Here is a 7,462-nt window from a genome sequence, read left to right as displayed (position 1 = left end):
GAGGTGTGTTAGTCTAGCAGCAGAATTCATAATAGACTGAAGGGGGGATAGCCTGCTTAAGGGTAGGCCATTGCAGTAGTCAAGGTGGGGAATAATCAAGGAGTGAATAAGTTGCTTTGTGGTGTCATTAGTCAGGAAGGGTCGAATTCTGGAGATGTTGCAGAGGTTAAGGCGGCAGGATTTGGCCAATGATTGGATATGGGGGCTGGAGGAGAGGTCAGAGTCGAGGATTGCACCCAGGAACCTGGCATGTGTAGAGGGATCAATGGTTGTGGAGGAAATATAACAAGTTTTAGTTTTAGAAAGATTGAGCTTGAGGAAGTGGTGTGACATCCATATCAATATGTCATTCAGTAAGTTTGAGATCTGTGAGAAGATCGAGGGGACGAGTTGAGGAGTGGAGAGATAGATCTGGGTGTCGTCGGCATAGAAGTGGTATTGGAATCCATGAGAGATTATCAACTGGCCCAGGGAAGAGGTATAGAGTGAGAATAGAAGAGGCCCAAGGACGGAGCCTTGGCATACCCCAACAGAAAGAGGAAGGGGAGTGGAGGAGATAGTTATAAGTGACACTGAGATAGGTAGGAGGGGGTGGTCAACTGTGTCAAAGACAGCAGAGACGTCTAAAAGTATGAGTATGGAGTAGTGCCCATTGGTTTTAGCAGTTAGTAGGTCATTGATGAGTTTTAGTAGGGCAGTTTCAGTAGATTGTTGTGGGTGGAAGCCTGAATGTAGGGGGGTCGAGAAGGTTGGATAGGGGAGGAATTTGGATGTTGGATATCTCCTTGCGAATTGTCGATTTTTGCTATTGAAATGGTTGGCAATCGGTTGAGCGGTAAGCAAGTTTGTGGGTGGGGGGTGAAGTAAGGAATTAAGCGTAGAAAAAAGTGGACGAGGTTTGGATGAGAGGGTAAAGTCTTGCAGGGATTTAGATTTATGCCATGCTCGCTCAAGAGCACGGCTGTGTCTTGAGACTTCTGGTGTCATCTGTTTGCCAGGGTTGTGGCAGATGGGGTCTGGTTCTGCATGTAGAAAGAGGAGCAAGTATGTCTAAGGAGAATGACAATGTGGTGTTGTAGATGGAAGTGGTTAGGTCTGGGAAGGACAGAGGTGCGATGTTGTCATAAAGGCCATCAGTAGCAGAGTAAAGAAGGGAAGGGTTGAGGTTGCAAAGGTTTCTGCGGGTAGTGGTTTGTGGGTTGGCAGCATGGGATGTAGGAGACAAGGAGAGTGTGAAACGGATAAGGTTGTGATCAGAGAGAGGAAAGGGTGTGGTATGCCGCGTACACACGTAGCAGACTTTCCGGCGGACTTTCCAAACGAGCTACCTGCCCACACACGGTACTTTTGCGGCAGACTAATACGGCGTACTAAGTCCGCCGGACTATATGCCGTACTTTTGAAATGAACGGACTCGTCCACACACGCGGAGGAAAGTCCGCTCATTCTGAGCGCGTCTCCAGGTAGCCGGGACCAGCGAAGGAGGTGTCTCTGGCCTCGTCACCTGGTATGGACTTAAAGGGGAAGCCCTACGCCGAAAAAACGGCGTGGGGGTCCCCCTCTAGGTCCATATCAGACCCTTATCCGAGCCGGCCGGCCAGCCAGGAAAGGGGGTGGGGACGAGCAAGCGCCCCTCCTGAGCTGTACCAGGCTGCGTGCCCTCAACATGGGGGGTGCCTTGGGGAAGAGGGGGCCGCGTGCCCCCCCCCCACCCCAAAGCACCTTGTCCCCATGTTGATGAGGACAAGGGCTTCTTCCCGACAACCCTGGCCGTTGGTTGTCGGGGTCTGCGGGCGGGGGGCTTATCGGAATCCTTTAATAAGGGGGCCCCCGGATCCCGGCCCCCCACCCTGTGAATGAGTATGAGGTACAATGTACCCCTACCCATTCACCTGTGAAAAAAACACAACACACCAGGGTTAAAATTAGTTTATTGCACAGCTCTGGGGGTCTTCTTCCGTCTTCGGGGGTCTTCTCGCCGGACTCCTCCGCTATCTTCTGCTCTTTTGCTAGCTCTTTCACTAGCGGAGGAGCCCGGCTTTCTTCTTCGCCGCTGCCCTCTTCTTCCGACTTCGGTGGTTTTGTCCCCCTCTTCGGTTCTTCTTGCCGGGCCACCGCGCCTTCTTCTAGCTCTTTTGCAAGTGGTCATCTGTCGCCGCTGCCACTGTCTTCTGTTGTTCTCTTCTGGAGATGTTGCCTCGTCGCTGTCTCCGGTCACAATGGCAGGGATGCGGCGTGCGGCGACTTATATAGGGACATCACCGGATGATGTCCCCGCCCATTATGATGTCACAGTCCCAGAGGATGCTACCTGGAGCCGCGTTCAAAATGAGCAGACTTTTCTCCGGGCGGGAAAAGTCCGTTCATTTCAAAAGTACGGCGGACTGGCACACACACACGGCCGTACTGTCCGCCGAAATGCGAGTCCAGCGGACAGATTGCAGTGAAAAAATACTTTCTTAGTCCGCCGGACTTTTGGGTAAAAAAAGTCCACCGGAGCCTACACACGGGCGGATTGAGTCCGCCGGACTTTTCCACCGGATTGTTTGATCGTGTGTATGAGGCATTAGAGAGATTGCAGGGAGTGCAGCGATGGGAGAATACAAGGTCGAGAGTGTTGCTGTTGGAGTGAGTGGTGGTTTGTGTCCATTGTGTTAGGTTTAAAGAGGAGGTTAGGTTGAGTAGTTTAGAAGTGGTAGCAGTATTAACATTGATTGGAATGTTAAAGTCACCTAGGATGATGGCAGGTACTTCAGATGAGAAAAAGTAGGGTAGCCATGCAAAGAAGTCATCTAGAAAGCTTGACACTGTTGCAGGAGGCTGATAAATGACTGCAACCCTCAGACAAGCTGGAGAGAAAAGATGAATGCAGTGTATTTCGAAAGAGCAGGGGGAAAGAGAGGGAGGTGTGGGAAGTACCTGGAAGGTGCATTGTGGGGAGAGAAGTCCGACACCACCTCCTTTTCGTCCAGTGGGTCTGGTGGGAGTGAGTCAAGAGGAGGCCGCTGTGGGACAGGGCAGCTGGAAGAGGTAGTGTTGAATTCCTGGAGCCAGGTTTCGGTTATGGCAAATAGATTAAGGGATTTGGAGAAGAAAAGGTCATTGACAGAAGCTAGTTTGTTGAAAACTGAGCGGGCATTCCAGAGGGCACATGAAAGAGGGGGGTTGACTTGTGGAATCAGGGCAATTGGGATGAGAAGGTTGAGGTTATGAATACTGTTGGAGGAAGTAGGTGGCAATTTTGGCATTGGGTGTGGGAGGGCCGGGGTTTGGTGCGATGTCCCCAGACATTAGTAGTAATAGGAGGGTGAGGGGGGTAAGGCGGGAGTGGGATTTATAGGAGGGCAGATGCTGTGGTGGAATGGAAGTGGTGATGCTGTGTGTGGGCTTAGAATGAGCAGGTAGTAAGTGGTGTAATATTGAGTGGGCAGAAGCGAGGGAGATATGTACAGGTTGGGGGCTGGAGAGGACCTGAAAGTTTTAGAAGAGAGGACGTTGTAACAAAGATTAGTGTGAGCATTTTGGAGGGTGAGGAGAGGGGAATAGAAGGAAATCTGAGGAAAGTTAGACAGTAAAGAGGAACTTCCTGCAAAATAGCAGTGGAACAATAGTGTCTGTACCTACTTTCTTTGTAGCAGTGCCTTAGTCAAAGTGCCCGTGTACAAGTGCCAAACACTTGTTGCCGGCGAGACACATTGTGCAAGGAGTGACCAGCCTAAACCCTCGCCAGCCGTCCCAAGAAATGAACTACATTTATACTAGGAAGGTGTGGGGGTAAGATTCAAAATTATTCAATTAGAAGCTGATAACCAGGCTTGTGGGTGGGGTTTTACAACTGGCTTGGACAGATTGCAGTGCAAGAGGGGGCAACAGAATAAAGTTAAATGTTTGATCTTGGTCAGGGCAGCATAATACAAAATAGTGACGCTTTTTGAAAAACAAACAAGTATAGACAGCAGTTTCAAATTCAAGTCAATCTGCCCCTAATGTTAGGAGCAAATCGCTCCTCCTCCACCCCTGCTCCCATGCTTCGGCATATATGCTCTTTTTTCTCAACTGTGGTGGTGAAATCGCCTCCTAAAAAACATACTAAAAATAAAACATTACAGTTCTAAAATACAGTAACAATAGATATAAAACAATAAAGACTGAACAATAGAGTGGACAATAGAGAGCGAGCACAAGAATAGACAAGAAAAATAAAACCACAAGTATTTTTGGGCTTTTTTTTTTTCACTTTTATATAAAGTGTAAACATTCCAGATTTGAGTCTCTCAAAATGTGATGGCCATCTCATCTTTCGAGACCCCGTGTAAGTGTGCCATAGGACTGTGTAGTGCTGTACCCTACACTAATACTCCACTAGTGTGCGGTAGCATTTAAAACAGTCACCGATGCAGAGACCAGGTTGGTCAGGACAAGAGGGACAATAAAGCGGGTGTCACGCCTAAATCCGTGTTTTCTGCAGACATGAGGAGGTGGTGGTGTTTGGGGTGTTCGGGGGTGTTCTTTGGGCAGGGGTACCAGGGAGGACATATGGAAAATGCCTCTCATGCGGTTGGCTCACTGCATTTGTGTTGGGAAGGTGGGGCATAGCACAGTCTGGAAACAGAAGGGCTGTGATGATCTCTTCCTGGAATTTAAGGAAGGATCCAGTTCGTCCTGAAGCTTTGTATAGCACATAAGCATTCAGCAGAGCCAATTGGAATAAATATACAGATGCTTTTTTATACCAGTGTCTGGCCTTAAGGGCAAATAGGTACAGCTCCAACAACTGGTCGTTGAGGTCCACCACTCCCATGTTAAGTTTGTATTCATGGACACAGAAGGGTTTCTCCACAACACCAGTCACTATTGTATCTGCGTGAAGGGAGGACAGATCGAAAACATTCCGTGAATCCCTCCACTTCACTGCTAACAAATTATTAAATTTCAAGCAGGCTCTCGCCCCCTGTCTAAGTTGGGACTTTACAAGCCGTTGGGGGAAGCCCCGGCGATTAGATCGCACAATGCCACATGCTCCAATTCCACAATAAAAAAGGTGACTAAAAAGTGGCACACTTGTGTAATAATTGTCCACATACCAGTGGTACCCCTTTCAGAATAAGGGTGACACCTAGCGTTCCCTATATAGTCTGGGCAGTTCTCCAGCTCTATGTAATGATCTCTTCCCTCGTAAACCATAAAACTATATGTATAGCCTGTTGCCCTGTCACAGAGCTTATACATCTTGACCCTATATCTGGCATTCTTACTGGGAAGATACTGTTTGATAGACAGAAAACTTAATCGGGGAATCATTAACGCAGACAACTTGATCGGGAGTAAACAAGGCTGCAAACTGCTGGTTGATGTGGTTTACGAGGGGCCGAATTTTGTGGAGCTGATCATATCCAGGGTCACCCTGAGGATGACAGAGTTCATTGTCATTGAAATGCATGGACCGGACCGCAAGATCTGCAGAGAACACGGGCATATGTTGAATTGGGTCAGTGGACCAATATGACCGCAACTCACTTTTTTTTTTAATCATGCCCATGAGGAGGGATAGGCCCAGGAAAGTCTTAAATTCGGAAACCGTAATAGGTTTACAATTTCTGTAAAGAGTCAACTGGGGATTGGTGGCGATGAATTGACCAGCATACAAATTGCTTTGGTCCACAAGAGATCTATAGAGATCTTCCGTGAAAAACATGTAATAAAAATCAAGTGACGTAAAATCGACTATTTCCCCCTGAATTCTGGGTTGGTCCGTGAATGAGGGAAGTACGGGTGCTGCAGGAGTGGTGGACTCCCAATTCGGATTGGCACTATGGGCTTGATGGGCTTGTGTTTGTCTTCTTGGTGGCTACGGGACTCTATTTGTGCTAGCCACCTACCACCTTGAACTGCACTTATGGGACTCGCCATGTCACCAAGTGTTACTACAGTGCTGGATGCACAATCAGGATGTACTAGGCCGCTGGTACTTGCCAGTTCACCAGAAGGATGAGCGGCACTAGTACTAGCTCTCTGCTCCATACAAGAGCCCTGCGGTTCTTGCACCTCAACAACAGCAAAAGAACAGGGTCAGGTACGCCTGACCTTGGCAGGGACCACTACTCCGTCGTCAGAGCTATCTGTCAGGGTGCTGCTGCTGTCCACTGGTTCATATTCTGAGCCCGATTCAGACAAATGGGTGACTTCCTCTTCACTTTCATCTGTCAGGCTCAGAAACATGTAGGCATCTTCACTAGTGTACCGGTGATTGGACATTTTGGCCTCTGAATTTACTGGTACACTAGTGAGACTCACAGGGAAAAAGAGCACCTGACTGTCAGTGACTGCTTCAAATGCTACCAAAACAACTGTTATGCCCCATACACACTATACAAATTAAAACTCCTAAGGTTTGACCTCATATTATATGGTTTTGGTAAATCTGAAGGAAAAACTCAGCAGAAAAACTGATAGTGTGTATGAGGCTTTAGTGTTTGCAGGGATCAAGTCTGACTCTGCGAATGCTGCAGTCGTGTTTAGTGACAGTGATTGATACTGCACTTGGGTGGGCTGGGCTGGGCGGAGGGGCTAAATGCAGGAGCTAGCAGGTATCTGGGTTGATCCTGCTAATGCTGTGTTTTTGGGAACCCTAAACTATTGGGTATGCTAATATAGTTGTAATCGGATCAAACATATCGATCCGTTTAGACACTGTACTACTAAGGGAGGTGTATGGTATGTGCATGGGTGTTAGCGCTACTGGCACTAATCTGACGCTGCCTGGGGCGATGCAGACCATAACTGACGTTAAAACCTAACTGATATCACCCGCCAGGGGATCAAGGGGTTAAACCTTTATTTAGGTAATATACAGCGGGTGCCCTGACGCTATTAAAAAAAGAACTAACTAATCAGCGTCACCCGTGACACTAATAAGGTGATCACTGGTGACTGGGTGATCAAGGGGTCAAACCTTTATTAGGTCCAGGGACCCCCCTATCTGGGCCTAACACTAAGTACCCTAACTCTGATTATTGTCACAAATGACACCAGTACAGTGATCAAAAAAAAAAATGAATACTGCACTGGGTGACACAGTGACAGGGAGTAAAGGGGTAAACTGGGGGAGGTTATTGGGGGGTGACTATGTGTACTGTGCCAGTGTAGTGTTGGTGCAACTTACTCTCCTCTCACTGGAACGGAAAAGAGTTTGTCGAGGGGAGATGACATCACTTCCCCTGCCTGTGTTTACACTTACACAGGCAGGGGAAGGATTTCATTCGCCAGGACTGATCGCCAGGTGCAAGCCAGAAGTCATTGGTCTGGGCCTGGAGACTGATCAATTCTGAAGCAAATCTTTTCATCATGGCTGCCTAGGGGGCACATGCGCCACGCACCCGGCCTACAGCTAGGACGTTTCGCCCGGCCGGGCCAACCTGCCGCAGTATACCTGTGCCGGCTGGTCCGGAACTGATTGAAGAGG

The sequence above is a fragment of the Lithobates pipiens genome, unplaced genomic scaffold (genome assembly GCF_037356315.1).
Source record: "Lithobates pipiens isolate NorthernLeopardFrog02 unplaced genomic scaffold, aLitPip1_a1.2 Scaffold_28, whole genome shotgun sequence".
Lineage (NCBI taxonomy): Eukaryota > Metazoa > Chordata > Amphibia > Anura > Ranidae > Lithobates > Lithobates pipiens.
Note: the sequence above shows the minus strand (reverse complement) of the source record.